We start from the raw sequence: 20,842 nt of genomic DNA on the forward strand, positions 1-20,842 counted from the left end.
GAATATCTCAAAAAGATGTGGAATGTGGAAATGTAACCTGTTTCACAATGGTTCCCTGAGGTTTATGGGATGAGATACAAACTCCTCAATCTGGCAGTTTAGCCCCACCTCACTCTCAATTTGACTCCCGCTTAGCTCTTTTATGATCTCCATGTTTCAGCCAAACTGTTTGCCAAATTCAGTGTTATACTTCTCCCCTCTACATTCACATTCACCATGTCTTGGATTCACTAGCTGCTCATCTCATCTTCTCCTCTCCAAAATCCTGCTTCCCCATAAAGGGAATTCAGATGTCACTTCCTCTAAGATATCTCCTTAATTTCCCCAATCTTTCTCTCTCACTTCTCAACTTTCCTTATAATATACTTATATAATTATATTATTTTGTTTGTAATGTTATGCTGTTGTGAAATGTTATATCATATTATATCTATTATGTAATATTATAATGATGTCTTTATCTCACTTAGAAAGCTGATCATATTAAAAATTATGTCATATTTGCATATTCCTTGCCTCCCCTCTGACACATACCTGACTTCTGCCCACATTATCTCTAATGCCTTAAATGAATTGCCTCTTTATCACCGTGCCTCAGATAAATCTCTAAGACTTTCAAGTTGCAGAGAAGGTACTGACAGGAGTTGATAGAGGAATTTTTTCACAAATTTCATCTTTCCCCCTCATTTCAGTCCTATTGGGAATATTCACACACACACACACACACACACACACACACACACACACACACATATGCACACACACAAATACATCTGCCTATACCTCATATATACACATTTGTGTACTGACATTGATACATACCATATGTTCACACCTGCATACATGTGATACACACACATCTCAACATACCCTATACATACAGTGATGAGTGGGTATAGATATATATGTGTGTGTGTATGTACATGCACAACATGTGTCTATGCATGCACACACAAAACACATCACCATATGTATGATGCATATGTAGAGCATGTATAACATAAAGAATGTTTCACTTTTAAACTTAAAGTTGTTCTAAGACTTTTGGGACACTGTATACATAAAGCATACATCTATGGATAACATTCAGAGCAATAATTTCATCACTGTAGGGAAGTCCCTCTGCTGCAGGTCGGTGCTATCCTAAAGCATAAAAGCTCACAGAGTAGCCTAAGGCTTTGAGAGCTTAAGAGATTTGTATATGATATTTGCCATACAGAACCTGAATTCACATCCACCAGACTCGAAGGTCAGTCTTTCATCTGCTATGCCAAGCTGCTTTATTCATGGCACTTAAGAAATATTTGTTGAACTGGATTGGATTATTAAATGAGAGAAACCTCATTATTCAGAATTCCTATGAAAACAAATGATCTGAGGTGTTGACCATGAATTTAGCATCTTATTCCAAATGGGATGTGGCTGGTTCAAAAGGTGATGGGATGTATGGTTACACAAATAGCTAGAAAGTGCCCAGGTCATGGCAGATAATATCTCTGCTGGACTCTGTGCTAAGCAAACCACATCTGCAGAACTGGGTTGAATCCTGCATGGCCTATTTTAAGAAAAATTGTGACAATTTAAAGGGAAGAGTGGGAAGAATGATGCTGAGGAGTCTGGAGACCATGTCATATGAGGAACAGTGGAAACCATTGATATATTTAGTCAGGAGAAGTGGAGATTCGTGAGAAATATCACTGTCTTCCAATATTTTAAAAGCTAGTATTTAGAAGAGCTGAAAGATTTATTCTATGGTGTCCCAGAAGGTAAATCTAGGATTAATGACTGGAAATTAAAAGGAGACAGAATTCAACTCAGCATAAGAAAGAACTTTTCTAAAAAGCAGAGCTTTTACCATTATTTTAAGTATTCAATTAAAGTGAGGGCTCTTAACCTTTTTGTATCACCAACCCCTTTGGCAATATGGTGAATCCTATAGATTCATCACAATCATATTTTGCTTTTTGTGTTCATAAATGAAGTAAATACTAAATTTCAATGCAAATGCAAATGTAAACTTTTCCCTCATCCAGACTCAAGAACTCTCATCTCCTGAAATCCATCTATGAAACTCTGGTTAAAACCCCCTGAATTATATGTTGTATAGTTTTATTTCAAATATATTTTTTAGGTTTTTGCATGGCAAATCGGGTTAAGTGGCTTGCCCAAAGCCACACAGCTAGGTAATTATTAAGTGTCTGAGGTCGGATTTGAACTCAAGTACTCATGACTCCAGAGCCACTTAGCCACCCCTCAAATATTTTTTAAAAAATTTCTGAACCATGTTTATAGAATAATACTAATAATCCACATTTATATATATACATACATATGTATATGTATATATATGTATATATATATATATATATAATATTTTCTACAATCACATGTCAAAGTGGATCTAGGGATTTGAAGATAAGATGAGGCTGGCAATGTTCAAAGCCCCGGAAGTAAGGGATAGAATATTGTATTTGAGGAGCATTAGGCAAGGTGATTTTGTGGAACCTAAAGTGAGTGAAGAGGTGTTGTATGAAATCAATCTAGAAAGATGGGTGAAGCCAGATTGCAAAGGACTTTCCTTGTTAAATAGAATAATTTGTATTCCATCCTAGAAGTAATAGAGTCAGTGAAGCTCCTTTTACAACAGAGTATCATAGTCTGACTTGAGGTTTAGGAAGACCAATCTGGCACCTTTAAAAAGAATGAGCTGGATGGGATAGAGGCTGGAGATAGGAGAACTAATTAGAAAGCTATTAAAATTGTTCAGGTAAGAGATAATAAAATCTTGAACTAGGGTGGTGACAGTGTGATTTCAGGCTGCATTGGGAGATATTGTTGAGAGAGAATCAATAAGACTTGGTTACTGGGATGTATATGGGGGATGAAGGAGCATCAGGAGAGTCAAAGATGATTCCATGGTGGCATATGAGTGAATGATGAAAGGATTGCAGTTCCAGAAATAGAAATAGGGTACTTTGGAGGAGGAATGATTTTGGGTGAAGTCGAGGGGAAGGAAAGAAAAATTTGTTTTGGAAATACTGATCTTGAGATGCCCAAGGGACATCCAGATGGAGATGTGCAATAAATAGATTGTGATGTGAGAAAAGACCCCTGAAGGGAAATTGGGGGGCACTGTTTAGCTCTGAAAAATCATTGTCCACAGAAATGAGAGAATGAGAGAACACCTCTTAGTAGTTATATTTCTCAGCTAAAAAGAGGGTTAAAGAGAGAAGAGGAAGGAAGGAAATCTGAGGCTGTATTTGAACTCACATCTTCTGACTCCAGACCCAGTTTTCTCTCCACTACAACCTGAACTTGGATGAGAGAAATTCAACATTAGGGGTTGAGGTATGGGTGATGTTCCAGTATAGGAGAATAAGGAAGGCTCAGATAGGTGAGAGAAATAGAAGTAAAACCCAAGGAAGAAAGAATCCAGGATGTCACGTTTGGTTATTTTACTATCAAAGTTAAATGAAGCAGAAACTTGGGAAGTCCTTGGAAGGCAAGCAATATCCAATTCATCATGTTTCTTATGGGTATTTGGATATTTTTCCCAAGCTGTGCTAAAATGATAACCACCATCAACCAAAACAATCAAAATTTAAGTTGCCTTATTTAAATTCAACACATTTATGGATGCTTTGTGTTTTTTCTTCAGCAACAAAGACAATTATATTAACAAAGCAAACACAAAAAAGAACATTTATTATCAAATGTTTAATTCTTTTAGTTGTTCATTCTACAAACTTTTATTATTTATTGTGTCTATTATTTGCAATGAGTACATTTTGTTCCATCTCAAAGGAGACTCAGAGAGAACGAAGACAAGGTCTTACCTCAAGTAGCTCACAGTGCAGAGAATTTCACAAGGCATGTGTGAACAAGTAGATACAGTTCACAATGTGATAAATGGTTTTGGAGATGAACAAAATACTATGAGATCAGATATGGGAAATATCATTTCCTACAAGAAACATCATGGTGAATTTCCTGGAGATGTTTTTTTAAGCTAAGCTTTAAAAAACACAAGGAGGATGGTTTCCTAGACCTAGGAAATAATATTAATCAAGGTGCAGAGGTGGGAAATTGTGACTGCTTTGAAAAATTTATGAGAATAACAGTCTGCTTAGAAAGATCCACTTCAACTCTAAGAGCCCTTCCTTCCTAGCTATCCTACATTTGACTGCCTTAAGTTTATTTTTTCTGTGTACAAGTAGGTGGCACAGTGGTACTCAGGCCCTCCATCTTTGTAATTAACAGCCCTGACTCTCCCTCATTGGTTTCCTGAAATGCATTCTCACTCAGTGAGTTTTACTCAAAACATAAACTGATGACATGCTTCCTTCTCTTTGAATGCTATTGAATGTATGACATACAAGCTTCATATGAAATACACTGTTACCTCTCCCAACCTTCATCCCCCCACATCTCCATTGATAACTATTGTTACTTTTTCCTCCTTTTCATTAGCCCCTGCAACACAGAAGATAGGAAGGAAATCTTTCTATAATACTCAGTATTTCTCTCTTATCCCCACAGGGTCCCAACTTGAAGCATAAAGCTGGTAGGCTAAATGAAATTGCAAATGGAAGATTAAGGAGTTCCAACTTTATTCAGTAGGCAATGGAAGTAGGCATTATAGGGGTTATAACTGTGAACTGTGTTTTTTTAATGCATATGTACATAAATTAATAAATGTTTAAAAATGCAACTTGCAAAAAAACCCTTAAAATAATGAGTTATTCAGATTTTACATCATCTTTCCTAAGCATTAATAGAATAGAAAATAAATATTTACTTTCTTGCTTTTATAGTTCCCAAATGATTTTTCAATTTAAAGTGAATTAATGGAAAGGAAGAAAATAGTCTTTCATCTGACAGTTAAAAATTGGTTTGTCATCTTAAGCCTAATATCTCTAATGCCTAAGATAGTGGGAATATAATAAATGTTTGTTGTTTGACTTCTTATTGAATTCAGTGTTTGAGTAACATCTAGAGTTTTCAGGGATATATATTTCTTGCCTATTATACCTACCAATTTCCAATATAGTACAGTGAATATAAAGATGATTGTTCAATGGTTGTGTGAGAGCTGGTATGTTTGTGATATGATGCAGTCTGGGATTTAGAATATGAAGTCATGAATTCAAGTTCTGACTCTTCTATCCAACACTTTGACTTGGAAGAGACCTCAGAGCCCATTTAACTCAATTCCATAATGTTATAAACAGGAAAGTGAAATTTCAAGAGGTTACGTTATATCATTTACTCTCGTCTTAACATCTTGGCCTCTGATGTTTGCCCCTATCTTTCTGCTGAAAGTATATTTTTTAGAAAGTCACCCATAACCTTCTGTATCATTTGACACTGATTTCCTTCTTTCTGAATCCTGGGTCCTTGGCATTATGGATGCCCTTGTTTCTCTCCTATATTTCCTGATTGTTCCTTTTCTTTCTTGTTTCCAGCTATTATTTCTCTTTCTATCCTCTAAGTGGACAATCCCCAAAGTAATTAACCAATTCTGGTATTTGAATCAAATCAAAAACCAATAAACATTTATTAAGTGTCCATTATTGCTGGACACTGAGTAAACATGGATGAAGGAAAAAACAGAGTGTGTCTTCAAGAAACTTCTACTCTACTTGACAAATGGTCAGGAAATCCAGTATGTAAATTGACAAATATGGTAGTTCAAGGAGGAAGAAATAGAATAGTACTCATAACTGAGGGTATCAAGAAATGTTTCCTATGGGAGAGGGTGCATTAAGTATTAAATGAAATTATTGATCCTAAGCTCTCAGTTCTCTGGTCACCAGTCACTAGACATCAAACTAAACTAAATTTCTATTAGAGTCATTTTCCTAAGGAATCTCTCAAATCTATGACTTTGATTTTGGCTTCTCTCTAGAAACTATAGCCCAAATTTGCAACTACTCCTGAAGACACCCCTATCAACCTGCTGAGACATCTCCACTTGAATGTCCTAGTATCACTTCATATTTGGTATTTCTTTTTTTTTAATTTATCTAAGGCAATGAGGTTAAGTCACTTGCCCAAGGTCATGCAGTGAGACAAATTATTAAGTGCCTAAGGTCAAATTTGAACTCGGGTACTCCTGACTCCAGGGTCAGTGTTCTAGCCACTGTATCATCTAGCTGCCCCTACACGTGATATTTCTAAAGTCATAAACCTGGGTTTCCCCCTACACTAGCTTCTCTCCTGAACTTCTCAAGTTTGGGTATTGTAGTACTCCTGCTACCTGACTTCAAATCATCTAAACCAAAACCTCTAGTATCTTTAACTCTTTCTCTTGATTGAGCATCCAGTCATTCATTAAACCTGCCAAGGGTTTTTTTTTTCCATTGTCATGTTTCCACATACACACTCTACACCCCATTTTTAAAAACATTGTTGCCACCTATACATCGCAAAAACCTCCTAACAGGTCTCCATAATCAACAACTCCTTATGAAGTGTTTCCTTCATGCCTTCCATGTACTCTGTTAAGTATAAGTGTAAGTGTAAGTATAAGTATAAGTATAAGCAAATTTATATTCTAATGAGAGAGATGGCATGTTCATCAGTAGGTAAATGGAAAGCATAAATAGAATAAATAGAAAGTAGCCTTAGAGGGAAAGCTCTAACAACTCCAGAGTGGTGGGAGGGTGATTAGGAAAGGCCTTTGGGAGGTGGGGCTGGGTCTTGAAAGAATTCAAGAGAGTGAAAAAGAACTATGAGAAGGCATGAGGGAAAATTAATAAAAAACATACCAAAGTATAGAAATGGGAGATGAATTCTCTTGTTTGAGAAACACCAAGGAGGCCAGTATGGCGAACTTTTAGAGGTTTATGAAGAGGGATGATGTGAAAGACTGGAAAGATGGGAAGGGTCTAGGTTTAAAGGACTACAAGGGTGTAAAAAACATTTACATTTAATTCAAGGGTGATAGGACATTATTAGCATCTAGTGACATTTCAAAGAATGACATAATTGTAACCAAGTTATAGGAAAATCACTGTGATCTGTATAGAGAATGGATTAGAGCAAGAAGAGAAGTAAGGCAAGTAAATCAATTAGTCCTGATGGAAGGGAGTGCTGTTCTGAATGAGGTTGGTGACTGTATGTGTGAACAAAAGGGATCATGTGGAAGTAGAAACAATGAGATTTGACAGCTGATTGGTGCTATGTGAAAGAAAGGACTCGAGGATGACACTGAACCTGAATATCTAGAGCATTCTTAATGCTAACCCAACTCTATCATGTATGTTCCATCAAAAATCTTCTCAGACTCCATGTTGCTTAAAAAATGAAATGAAAACTTCCTAGCTTGGAATTCAAAGCCCCCTATCATTTAACCCCAGATTACTGAATTTGTCTTATCTCCTTTTTCAAAACTGGTCTAAATTATGAAGAATTCATGATGAAAAGTGCTATCTACCTCCAGATAGAAAAGCGATATACTCAGTGCAAATTGAAGAGTAATTTTTCACTTTCTTTTATTTTTCTTGATTTTTTGCAATATGAATAATATAGAAATATATTTTGCAAGATTTCAAATCTATAATTGATATGGTTCTTACTTTCTCAATGTCTGGGAGAAGGGAAAGAGGGAGGGAGAAAATTTGAAACTCATGTTTTAAATGAATGTTAAAAATAAATAATGTATATTTCTAATTGGAAAAAACTGGTCTACACATGGGCAGATCTCACATATTCCTAAAGTATATGTCTATTCATATAGTTTTTCACTGCCCTATACTCTTCTCTCTACTTATCAAAATCCGTTACATTCTTGTGGCTGGTGGCATAGTGGATACAACACAGGACCTGGAATCAGAAAAACATGAGTTTAAAGTCAGCCTCAGACATTTTCTAGTTGTGTAAACCTGGGTAAATCATTTAAACTTTAGTTTCCTCAGTGGTAAAATCAGGATTGTAGATTGGTAGATAGAGTAGAATCAGGAAGACCTGCATTCAAATTTGACCTCAGATACTTATTAACTATTTGACCCTGGACAACTCAGTATTTCTGTTTGTCTTAATCCACTGGAGAAGGAAATAGCAAACCAGTCCAGAATCTTTGCTGAGACAGCCCCATGGGTAGAATTGATGTACTATGGTCTACATAGGATCATGAAGTGTCATATAGGACTAAATGGCCAAACACCATCTCCTTTCCTTTCCTTTTCCTTCCACTTTCCCACCCAGAAGCCTTCTCATACATACCAACATGCAGCAATTTCATCCATCTCTGAACTCAAAGCATTTGTTCCTAACCATCAGTCCATCTGTTGACAGTGATTAAGATACTACTTTTCTATTTACCTCTTAAATTATTTAACTTGCCATGTGCTTATGTCTTATCATCCCAATTAATCTGACAGTTCCATCAGAGTGGAAGCTGTGTCTTTTATCCCTCACAGTGCCTAGGACCAGGACTTTCCCTAGGATGTTTGGTTCACAGTCTTAGAACTGAAAGAGACTTCTGAGACCCTTGGGTCTAATCCCATCTTTTTATACTAAATCAGTGAATAATACTATTTTTCAGTTCATTGTGTCTTATGAGAGGGGGGGCATAGAGAATGAAGATGGAGCAGTCATGGAAGGGAACATAGAAACCAATATGTTGGAAGAGAATTTATGACAAGGGAACTAAAGAGGGATGTCTATTATTTATTAACATTAAACAAGCTAAGTTTGTAACCTGCAGGGAGCCTCACTTGACCCCTTTGAGACTGAAACCAGGCAATTATAAATAAAACCCTGAGAAATGTTATCAGCATAAACCTACTCCTTATAAAATAGACTATCCCAAGCAACTGGGTCCAGTGGATGAAAAGATAAGGAGATGTAGATTCAAGTTCTGCCCCTGATATATATTAACTGGTGAACTTGAGTGAGATGTTTAACCTCTTAGTGCTCTAGATGGGTCTCTTAGGCTATATGTTGCTGAAAGGGTGGCAATCTGTATTAGTAGAGGGAAAGTCTCCTCATTTGAGGATTTCAGATACTGATGAAATCCCAGGTCCAGTTCCTATCCCTGGACCAGCTGGATGCTGTTTCTTGGTTCAGAGACAGCCTCTGAGATACTCATCACAGTGCTAGCCAAAATCACCCCCTAAAACAAGTTCAATAACTCCAATTGTTAAGTTAGGGTTTAATAGAGGTTGGCACTGGGCTTTCCTTACCATCATCTGCCAAAGGCTTGATAAATTTCTCTTCTAGTTGTAGACCTTGTGAAATATTTTCTTGTCCTACTTCTTATATCCTTCATCCCCAAACACTGGTGCATCTAAAAAAAAATCAAAAAACAAAAGCTATACACTTAATCTAATATTTTAAACTTTTAAATTTACTTTAATTTTCCCTTTACTTTTACATAACATTCCTTCCCAAGAATGTCCATTCCTCTCCCCTGGGAAGACTTCCCTAGAAATAAAGATTTTTTTTAAAGGGAAAAAAATGCAGTTCATTAAGACCAACCAGTCTGTGGACTATATCTGACAACAGATGCAACATTCTACATTGCAACAAAGGAGGAAAGGTATATTTTTCATCTCTCTTTTTTTCTTTAGCTTTTGCAAGGCAGTGGGGTTAAGTGACTTGTCCAAGGTCACACAGCTAGGCAATTATTAAGTGTCTGGCATCAAATTTGAATTCAGGTCCTCTTGACTCCAGGGCTGTACCACCTAACTGCCCCCCATCTCTTTTTTATCATAATTATACATCCACCATCCAGTTTTGTTTTGTGATTTCCATTTCCTTTATTGTAGTCATTTGATCTATTGCATGCCTCTTCTTCTTCCTTCAACTTATATCATTTCATATAATCCTTCCCATGTTTCTGAATTCTTTATAGTCTTCAGTTCTTCCAATACAGTAATATCCCAATATATACATGTACCATTTCCTTAGTCCTTCTTTGGTCAATTGATACCTAGTTGTTTGCTTGTTTTTTTCTGTTTTACTATCATAACTGCTCTGATACAGAGGGCCTTTCTATCTTGGACTTCCCAGGACCTTCTTCTCCTGAGAAGGTATGATTTCACCAGCTTTAGGAATTCCTTCAAGGTACTCCTGAGCAGTTGCTCATTTGGTGGTTAGAGAGTCAGCTGAGTTCTACTAATGTCAAATGATTGGTCCAGAGTTGCAGCACTTACTAAATCTCAGAAGGCAGGTTTTGAACCCAGCTTTTCCTGATTCTCAGGCTAATATTCTATCCTTTACACCATTCTCTACCTTTTTGAGAAGCAGGGAAAGGAAAGATAATATAGGTTTAAGAATTTTAAACAACAAATGGTTATTAGTAGGGTTATTACAGACCCATGGAATCAATAAAAAGTTCTACTTGAAGACAGTCTCGATTGGTCTCTTCATTTAATAGGGATAAATCTGTCTAGTCTCTCCCAAAACTAATTCATTCTTGGTTTGGAATTCTTTTCCCTGAATGCTAAGGAAAAAGAACTTTCCTGGCCTAGACTTGTTTCCTCACCATCCTCTTAAATCTGTCTTCTTTCTAGACTGAAACTTCTACTTTAATTCAATGTAGTTTGATGATTTTATGGACCTTCCTTTTCTTCAGTCTTGGATACTGGGTCCTTCTGCTCCTTTCATTCATTCAAAAAGCATTTATTTATTTTCTCTCTCTGCAAAACAGTGTTTAGATACCTAAGTCAAAAAGATATACATGTTATGGAGTTTTTTTAATCTTTTAATCTTTAAAATTGTATATATTTTATTCTGAACTTAAGAAATAAAACAAGCCTTTCCAAAGCATAATAGAATAGAAAAGATGATTGTAAATGAAGGTATACATCTATTGCTTACAATCTAGTGTGGGCTGGATTGTATGTTTGGAGGGAAGATCTGGAGAACAGAAGTTTCCTGGTAAATATTTAACAACTGTCTGGGGGAGCAGGACATATACAAGGCACTTTTACATTTAACATACATGACTAATATTATTTATTTAAATCTAGACATCACCAGAACAATAAATCAGCCCTTGATTTGTGACATTTGCTGATTTCCAAGGTGTAGATGGACACACTGAAAATTTAACAGTTGATGATGCTGGTACTAGCAGGCTCTGGCACACAATTGAATAGGGTCCAGGTGAAAATGAAGGAATCAAATGCACAAATAATTATGATACAAGATTCAATAAAATATATGCAAAGTATAGTCTATGCAAAGTTTAATGAAAAGTTTGTGGAAGGAGAGATGATCTTTAAACATTACAATCTCAGTTAATCTGTCTCTCAGTAAGCATTTATTTAGGACCTATCCTATACGAAAGCATTTTGCTAAATGCTAGGGCAACATAAAGAGGTAAAAGACAGTTACTCCCTATCTTCAAAGAGCTCACAGTTTAATGAGGAAGATGACATACAAGCAAATGTGTACAACCAAACTATAGACAGAATAAATAGAAAAGAATTAACTTAGACAAAACACCAGAATTAAGAGGGTTTGAGAAAGTTTCCAACCCTACCCTATTCCCCGTATCTCCCTTATATATCATTACCTAATATCTTTAATAAAATTGATTCAAAGTATTACAGATCATCACTGGGCCATAGATTCCTCCACAATATTTGCCTGTCTCAGGTCATATACAGATTCTAAATTTAATCATAATTTAAATTTCAACTCTCCAAGAACTATTCTGGTTCAAATGCATCCAGAGGATTCTGGGATGCTGGTTAAATCACAAAAGATTCTTGTGCCAAGCATGGTAAATGCTGGGTTTTGAATTTTGTGGGGAAACTATCCTTCACAGCCCTGTAGGCTTATTATCCAAAAGTTGTCCTAGCATTTTCTGCTTCATATCTAATTTCATTGGATTGTCCTTTTCCCCCCCAATCCCTAGCTCCTTCAGGTAAGGCAATTTCTAAAGAGGCTGCAATTGAAAATGCAAATTTACTCAGACTTCATTTACATATTCCTACACTTAATGGTTTTTTTTCCCTGAATATAATTATGTTGAAAATTTCCATGGGAAGGCCCATAAAGTGATAGTTATGCCTCTAAACCCATTTCCCTCATAGACTATTTAAAAAAGCTATCACTTGGAAAACCCATACAGAAATCCACAAATTCAAAATATAAAAAAGCGTATAGGTTAATTTAAAAGTATATGTAATTTGCACCCATCATTTGAGAAATGCAGTTAAAATATAGCCTCATATTGCATGTAGTTCTTGAAGTAAGCACCCACGCTAATGAAGTCCACATTTCAATTTTAAGACTTAAAATGTGGCAAGTGCTAAAGATACTCTGTTTCTTCTTGGCCCATATCTATACATACATAATTAAGTGATTTGCCCAAGATCATACAACTAGGTAATTATTAAGTGTCTGAGGTTGGATTTGAACTCAGGTCCTCTTGACTCCAAGGTGGATGCTCTATCTACTGTGACACATAGCTGCCTCTTAAATATGTGAAGTTTTAGCCAATAATATCAATGAGAGAGACAGAATGGTATAATGCCAAGAGACTGAATTCCTGCTCTAAAGATAATAGAGTCATGAATTTAGATCTGGAAAGGATGTTTGAGGTCATCCAATGCAATACCCTTCTACTCCCATTTTAGCAAATGATGAAACCAAGCCTGAAAGTGACTTAAAATTACTACTATTTAGAGCCAGAAGTTCTACTGGGAGATGGAGGTTTAAAGACAAAGATAAAATAGTCTTGACCTTCAGGGAGCTTATATTCTATCAAGAAGAAACAACATGCATATGTAATTAAAAAGTATATAAAAGATTCTAATAAAATAAATAGTACTTTACATAATATAAAATGTTTTTTAATCTCAATAGCCCTGTAGCGGGTAGATAGTGCAAGTTCTATTGTAGCCATTCTACAAATAGGGAAACTGAGGTTCAGAAAGATAATGTATTTCACCCAGTCAATAGGTTAGCAATTTGTAGACCATAAACTTGGTTATTGAAAGTCCAGTTTTTTTTACTATACACTGTAATTTATTAATTCACACCTAAAATAAACATTCTAAATTCTAAATTCTAAATTTGACTACCCATGATGGACTGAGAATCTATGGATCACATTTTGAAAGCCCATGATTTAAGGAAAAGAATGGGGAGTGGTGTAATATGATGGAAAGAGCAGCCAGGGGATTTGGGGTTTAATCCCAGGTTTGATGGAAAATAACTGTGATTTCAAGTAAATCACCAAACCTTTATGAATGTCACTTCTTTCTTTAGTAAAATGAGGAGACTTGACAAGTGGATGTCTTGGGATCCTTTCATACCTAAAATTGTTCTGTCTGTTCTCTGTTTAAGCTATGGATTTCAGGTGGGGCTTTTTCCCATTACATTCTCCTGGTAGTTATGGCATTGGACACCTCTGGGGATTAACCTTTTACACCTTTTGTTCTTTCCCAAAGGGGAGACAGGCAGTCAGTCCCTAGAAACTGCCTGCTAGTTTGGTCTTCTGGGAATTATCCTACCAGCTTTGTAAAGGCTTTGATCCTAACCAAGAAAATAAGGAAAGCTACATTCTGTGCCTCTTACTATACTAACTGAATTTTGTTACATCAGAAACATCTTTGGTTTATTTTTTTCCTCTTCCACTGCAAATTCTCTTTATCTCCCTTTTCCTCCCTCTATCATTGCATTAAATCAATTGTTTGTTTTTCATTTGGTTTTCTCTTTCTCCCTCTTGTCAGGTCAAGTGCTTTTATATTTTCCTCAAGGATTACCAAAATGAGGTAGTAAGAGAGAAACAGTGGCTCAGCACTTTAGTTTCTGATTCCTTTCATTTATCTGCTTTTCCTTTTATTATCTTTTTTGCTGACATCTCAGGACACACTGAGTGGAGAGAGATTATTTTCTTCACCCTTTCTTTTCTTCTTTTTTAAGATTTTTTGCAAGGCAAATGGAGTTAAGTGGCTTGCCCAAGGCTACCCAGCTAGGAAATTATTGTCTGAGGCCAAATTTGAACTCAGGTACTCCTTACTCCAGGGCCAGTGTTCTATCCACTGCTCCACCTAGTCGCACCATACCCTTTCTTTTCTTAAAGCTAATTTATTTATAAAGAAAATCCTAACATCTTTACCTAAAAAGTTCATTGAATTTCTTGAAATGCACATAGTACTTAATAATATTCCTGTCTTCTTTTTTTCCTTTCTTTATTCTTTCCTTTCTTCCCTTCCTTCCTTCCCTCCAGCCTCATATCATTTGTTGTTTAGTGATTTTTCAATTGTGTCCAAATTTTCTTGATCCTATTTTGGAGGGTTTTCTTGGCAAAGATACTAGAATTATTTTGCCATTTCCTTCTCCATCTCATTTTACAGATGAGGATACTAAGGCAAACAGGGACAAGTGACTTACCAAGTATAACCTAGCTAGTAAGTGTCTAAGCCTGGCAAAGGAGTCTTCCCAACTTCAGGCCCAGCCCTCTATCCAATATACCACCTAATTGCCCATATTACCAATAGCTATCAAACTCCATAGAGGTAAGGAGCTTTAACAAAGTTTTATATTTCCCCAATGCCTAAACATAGTGCTCAATACATAGTAATAAATATTTCTTGGATGAACCTAAGTCTGAATTTGGAATTCCAAGACTTAAAATATTTTTCACATAGTAGCCATTTAATTAAGTTGAATAGATGGATGGATGGATGGATGGATGGATGGATGGATGGATGGATGGATGGATTGGATTGGACTGGACTGGACTGGACTGGACTGGATTGGATTGGATTGGATTGGATTGGATTGGATTGGATTGGATTGGATTGGATTGGATTGGATTAGACTGGATTGGATTGGATTGGAATGGATGTATGAATCTCAAGGTTTTATTGCCAGGGACTCAGATTCACTATAACTCCTGATGATTACAAGGAATTATTGTGAAGATTAGTTAGTATTGTTGAGAAAATGTATCTCTTTGTTTCCCCTCTCCAAATGAGCTCACATAGCTTTTCTTAGATCATTTGATTTCTAAAAGCACTTAGCATAAAACCACCAACACATAGCACAGTGACCGACACATAATAGGTGCTTAATAAATATTGATTGGTTGAGTAAAAGAGTTCTCACTTCTTTTTAAATGATGCCAAAGGAAAGTAATATATTTTGGAAAGATCAGACAAGGCAGAAGAAAAAAATTCATTGGACAAGTAGTCAGGAAACCTAGATTCTAGTTCTAGCTAAATCTTATGAATCAGTGTAGACTGGTAGATGCTGCCCTAGATGCAGAGTTAAGAAGATCTGGGTTCAAATCCTACCCCTGGTACTTCTTAGCTGTGAGACCCTGGAGAGTCATAATGTTCATGACCCTCAGCTTCTTCTGTAAAGAGAGATGGTCCTTTCTTGCTCTGAATCAGAAGATTCTGTGACCTATTTGCTGTATAACTCAGATCAAAACATTTTATCTTCCTGAGTCTCTTTCTCTCTACATATAAGACATCTAGATGATGAAGCTGCAACTAGATAATCTTGAAAGTCCTTTTAAACTATGATAGTCTATAAATCTCTTGTGTGCACTGACAGAGGAAACATGCAAAAATTTTATTTAGTTTTAGTGATTCAAAGCAATAGCATTTGGGGTTGATTTTGGCTGCTACATGATATAATTCAAATGTAAGGACTTTGAGTCAAACTACTGTACCTTATTTCAGTAGCTGTGAAACTGTGCAAAAAAGGAAATGGTATTTAAGGTAATCAGAGGCCAAAACACATTATATCTAATGAAAAACATTATTATGAATTTTGAATATGAGCTGGGAGCACAGCCATAACTGGCAATTTTGGTGCCTGAGATTCAATCAAGTCGAAAATTCAGGAAAATAGACCATTATAGAAGAGACATAGAGCTACAAGGCTTCTGCTAGGGAGGAGGTCTTTGGGGGTAAAGAGGAAGACAAGGAAGATCAAAGAACTGTTCTAATCTATGACTGAAGTAGCATCCTACTTGCTCATAAAGCCAAGAGACCCAGTACAGTAGGTGAGTTTCCTATATGAACTTGGGAACTAACAAAGGCAAAGAGGCTCTAGGGATAAAAATATGTGGATGGGTTACTCTCTATATCAGTGAGATCACATATCAATCTGCCTATTGACTATAGAGTAACTAGAGGTTATGTTCAGTTATCCAATTTCTGATAAAGGCCATAAAATTTTGGTACCTTGGAATAGAGACCCTATCCTTACTATGGTTCTAGTTAGGAATTAATGTAAAGTAACTGTTTATTGAGTCTCCTCATGTCTAAAGAATGGTGTATTTAATTCTGAAGAACAGTTGCTAACAAAATGAAACTTTTTCCCTTAAGGGATTTACCTCCTAATGAGAATTTATCATACAGTAAAAATTTTAACTTATTTTTCTTCATTGTTTTTCCATAGCTTTCTGTGCTTTATCTTTTAACTTTTCCCAAATGAAAGTGAACAGTTGATTTTTACTGATAAGAATATCTTGGGGGTAGCTAGGTGGTGCAGTGGATAGAGCACCGGCCCTGGAGTCAGGAGTACCTGAGTTCAAATCCGTCCTCAGACACATAATAATTACCTAGCTGTGTGGCCTTGGGCAAGCCACTTAACCCTAGTGCCTTGCAAAAACTAAAAAAACTAAAAATAAAAAGAATATCTTATATTGGGGTCATACTTAACAGGCTACAAAGCTATTTCCAATAATTATATCATTTGAGTCTCACTGTATCCCTTTGAGGGATACAGTATGAAGTATTAGTATTCCCCTCTAACAGATAAGCACATCTTCAACATTTTAAAACTTGTCTATTCTTTTGGACTTTTCAGGGACTCCAGATTTCTTGTGCCGTCTACTCACAAGGGATAGGATAATCTGCTCTATAGAGGGCTGCCTTAAATGTCAGGAAAACCTGGGTTCAAGCACTGTCTCTGACAATGACTACTTGTATTACCAGAGGCAAGTCACATAATCTTTCAAAGCCTTGGGTGACTTTCTAAGGTTGTAAATTAAAAGACAGCTGACAACTAGTCTGTGTCCAGTGCAAAGAGGTTCCCTCTCTGGAGGTTCTCTTTAGAGGTCTACACCCTGTCCCATCCTCCCCAGGCAAAATAAAACAAAACAAAAAAACAAACAAACAAAAATATAATCTCCATCTATCAATCAGCCAATAATTATTAAGTGCTTCTTATATTCTAGGACCTGTCTGAGACACTAAAAATACAAAGAGAAAAATTTCACAATCCCTTCCACTTAAGAACTTATAATTAACTGGTCAGAAAAAGGAAAATGATCTACCAAAAAAAAGTCAATTCAAGGTAATTTGATGAGGAAGAGAATAATAAGAGAATAAGTCTATTTGTGAGAAGGTGAAAGAGAGGATGTTTCTCAGGTTTCATTTGAATAGCCATCCCTGTACTCCCTCTCCCACATCCGCTGAGGCTGCCCCTTCCTGGTTATTGCCTATAGGTAGTCATTCCATTCAGGTCCCTATGTTGATCTCCCATTCAAGGGTGACTCCACCATCTCTACTGTTTCTACACTAAAGTAGAAGAGACTAAGGACTTTTCTATCTTAGTTTGTAACTATCTTATTGGCTGAACCAAAGAAGATTCCAAATGGAAAATTATAAATTATATTTATACACACATGTGTATGTGTTTATGCACATGGATGTCTATTAAGTTGTATATATGTGTATATTTATACATGTGTATGTACCTATATACATTTATAAGTGTGAACATATATACATGTATGTAAAGTTAATGTATATGTGCATATATACACATAAATGTGAAGATATATATATATATATATAAAATGATATTTTATTTTTCTCCAATTGTATGTTACACAGTAACTTTTTACAATCCACTTTTGAATGTCCTAAGAGTAAGAGATAGACATAAAGACAGAGGGAAGAGGACATGGAATCTCACCTTGCTCCTAGGAGGAACACTAACTTGTCATCAACAATGAAGGAAGGAACCAGTCATTGGAAGATATTAGTCCAGGATCCCACTAGGGTCAAAATCTTCTAATAATACAAAATGTATTTAAAAACTGATTTCGTTATAAATAGAGTAAAATTTGTTTATTCTGATATAAAATATTATGATTCCCCTTCCCCCTTAAAGAAGTTCAAATGAATAAATAAAACCCTTTCCTTTTAAATGAGAAAATAAGATCCAGACGGACAAGGGAAACTGACTTGTCCAAAACTGTATGATAAAATAGACAGAGCCTAGGACTCTAACCTAGCTCTTTTCTTTCAAATCCAGTGCCTTTTCCAAAATACCATATTGCCTAGCACTTGGTAGCATTCAGTTTGAGCTCATTGATTCAGCATTCAGTTTGAGCTCATTGATTCATAAATTTAAAGCTAGAATGAAACTTAGAGGTGATCAAATTCAGCGGTGGAGCCAAGATGGCAGCATGAAGGCAGCATTTCCCTGAAACTCCTTCCCCAAAAAACTCCAAAAGCTGTCAAATTATGACTCTAGCAAAAATTTAGAGGGGCAGAACCCACAGAAAGGTTGAGTGATACATTTTCCCAGCCCAAGATAACTTAGAAGTTTCACAGGAAAGGTGTGTTTCACCAGGGCTGGGCATTGGAAGAATGCCCCAGCTGCAGCCCAGCCCAGCCCAGCCCAGGAATCACCTGGAACAGCTTGAAGAGGTGATGAGAGAACTCTGCTGCACCAGAATGAGTGTGAAGTGAGGAGCACCAGCCTCAGAGCAACCCTGCAGTGAGGATCTGCAGTGGCAATCTGGGGAAACCAGCCTGTACCTCCAAAGTACAATCCACAGATGGTAAAGGGGTCAGGGAGACTGCAGAAATCTCTCTGCTCTCCCTGGGGCAGGACTCTGCTGTTTACCCACACTCAGATCCAGATTGCAGTTTAACCTTCCATACTAAGATAGCAGGGATCCTCCTAACAACTCCAGGGCAGAGGGGAGTGCCTGTGGTCATCTACATATCAAAGGGTAGGCAAGAGAACATAAGACCTTGGAGGAATAAAGGTCCAGGTGGGACCTTCAGAAGTCCACTCCCCCCAAAAATACCTCAAAGCCTTGGAAGTGCTATAAATTAGTCTTGGGCTGAGGAAATAAGTAAACAACAGAAAAAAAGAATCTGACCATAGAAAATTACTTTAGTCCCATGGAAGATCAAAACACATACTCAGATGACAACAGAATCAAAGCTTCCATATCCAAAACCTCCAAGAGAAGTAGAAAATAGGCTCAGACTATGGATGAGCTCAAAAAAGAATTTGAAAACCAATTAAGGGAGGTGGAGGAAAAATTGGGAGGAGAAATGAGAGCAATGCAGAAAAATCATGAAAACCAAATCAGCAGTTTGGTAAAAGAAATACAAAAAATACTGAAGAAAATAATATGTTAAAAGCCAGTTTAGGCCAATTGAAAAAAAAAGCAAAATAAAAGGCAAATGAGGAGAAGAATGCCTTAAAAAGCAGAAGTGGCCAGCTGGAAAAAGGAGATAAAAAAGCTCTCTGAAGAAAATAACTCTTTCACATGCAGAATGGAACTAAAGGAAATTGATGACTTTGCAAGAAATCAGGAAGAAATAAAACTCTTCCAAAAAAGCCAAAAATTAAATGAAAATATGAACTATGTCATTGGAAAAGCAACTGATCTCAAAAATAGATCCATAAGAAATAATTTAAAAATTATTGGGTTATCTGAAAGTTACAACCAGGAAAAGAGCCTAGACTTCATTTTTCAAGAAATAATACAGCATAATTGCCCTGAGATCCTAGAAGCAGAGGGTAAAAAAGAAATTGAGGGAATTCACCAATCACCTCCTGAAAGAGATCCCAAAAGAAAAGCTTCCAGGAATATAGCCAAATTCCAAAGCTCTCAAGTCAAAGAGAAAATAATAAAACCTGCCAGAAGCAAACAATTCGACTACAGAGGCTCCATAGTCAGGATTACACAGGATCTGGCAGCATCTACATTAAGGAGTCATTGGGATTGGAATATGATATTCTGTTAAGGCAAAAGAACTTGCTTTACAAGAGAGAATCCAGCAAAAACTGAACATCCTCTTTCAGGGAAAAAGATGAACTTTCAATGAAACAGAGGACTTTCAAATTTTCCTATTGAAACAACTAGAGCTGAACAGAATGTTTCATCTTCAAGTACAGGACTCTGGTGAACCATAGAGGAGGTGGATGAGAAGGACTATCAGGAATTTAATAACATTGAATTGTTTGTATTCCTGCCAGGAAGGAGTGGATTATAAAGGTATAATATAGTAAAAAGAAGGATTTAATGGGTGATAAAGGTAAGTACTGGGAGAATGAGAAAGGAGAGGAAGAAAGCTAAGATTTTTCACATAAGAGTCAAGAAAAAGCTTTTTCAATGGAGTGGAACAGGGGGAAGGCAAGGGGGAATGAGTGAGACCTCATTCTCATCAGAAATGGTTCAGAGAGGAAATAACACACACTTAATAGAGTATAGAAATCTATCTTACCCTAGAGAGAAATGAGAAGAAAAGGATGGGATAAGAGGAAATGGGGGGATGAAAGGGAGATTAGATAATGAAAGAGAGGGAAGATTGTGGGAGAAGGTACTCAGATACAACACACTTTTGGACAGGGACAGGATGAAAGCAGAGAGAGAATAGAATAAATGAGATTGGGGAGGAATAGAATGGAGGGAAATATGCTAGTAATAGCAACTTTGGGAAAAATATTGAAGCAATTTTTCTGGTGGACTTATGATAAAGCAGGCAACTCACCCCAGAGACAGAATCATTGGAATCTGACCACAGACTGAAGAACTTTTTTTCTCTCTCTCACTATTCTTGAGGTTTCTCATCTTCTTGGGGAAGGAGGGTGATTTATGTTTACT

At 36.5% G+C, this 20,842-nt stretch overlaps 1 protein-coding gene and 1 long non-coding RNA gene across 3 annotated transcripts in view; one reads left to right on the forward strand and one right to left on the reverse strand.

Moving 5' to 3' along the window:
• ALK (ALK receptor tyrosine kinase) overlaps window positions 1-20,842 on the forward strand; it is a 1,220,046-nt gene that overhangs the window by 636,949 nt on the left and 562,255 nt on the right. The window lies entirely within an intron of this gene.
• The window catches only part of LOC141504649 (uncharacterized), a 144,464-nt gene that overhangs the window by 95,520 nt on the left and 28,102 nt on the right, over window positions 1-20,842 (reverse strand). Inside the window, exons 2-3 of one of the 2 annotated variants that reach the window (XR_012473442.1) lie at window positions 9,189-9,292; window positions 7,672-7,827 (exon numbers count right to left, since the gene is read on the reverse strand). This is a non-coding gene — a long non-coding RNA (uncharacterized LOC141504649). Of the gene's footprint in view, window positions 1-7,671; window positions 7,828-9,188; window positions 9,293-20,842 lie in introns of those variants that run through there. The other variant, XR_012473443.1, reaches the window with a different exon arrangement.

This window comes from Macrotis lagotis, chromosome 1 (genome assembly GCF_037893015.1).
Source record: "Macrotis lagotis isolate mMagLag1 chromosome 1, bilby.v1.9.chrom.fasta, whole genome shotgun sequence".
Classification (NCBI taxonomy): domain Eukaryota; kingdom Metazoa; phylum Chordata; class Mammalia; order Peramelemorphia; family Peramelidae; genus Macrotis; species Macrotis lagotis.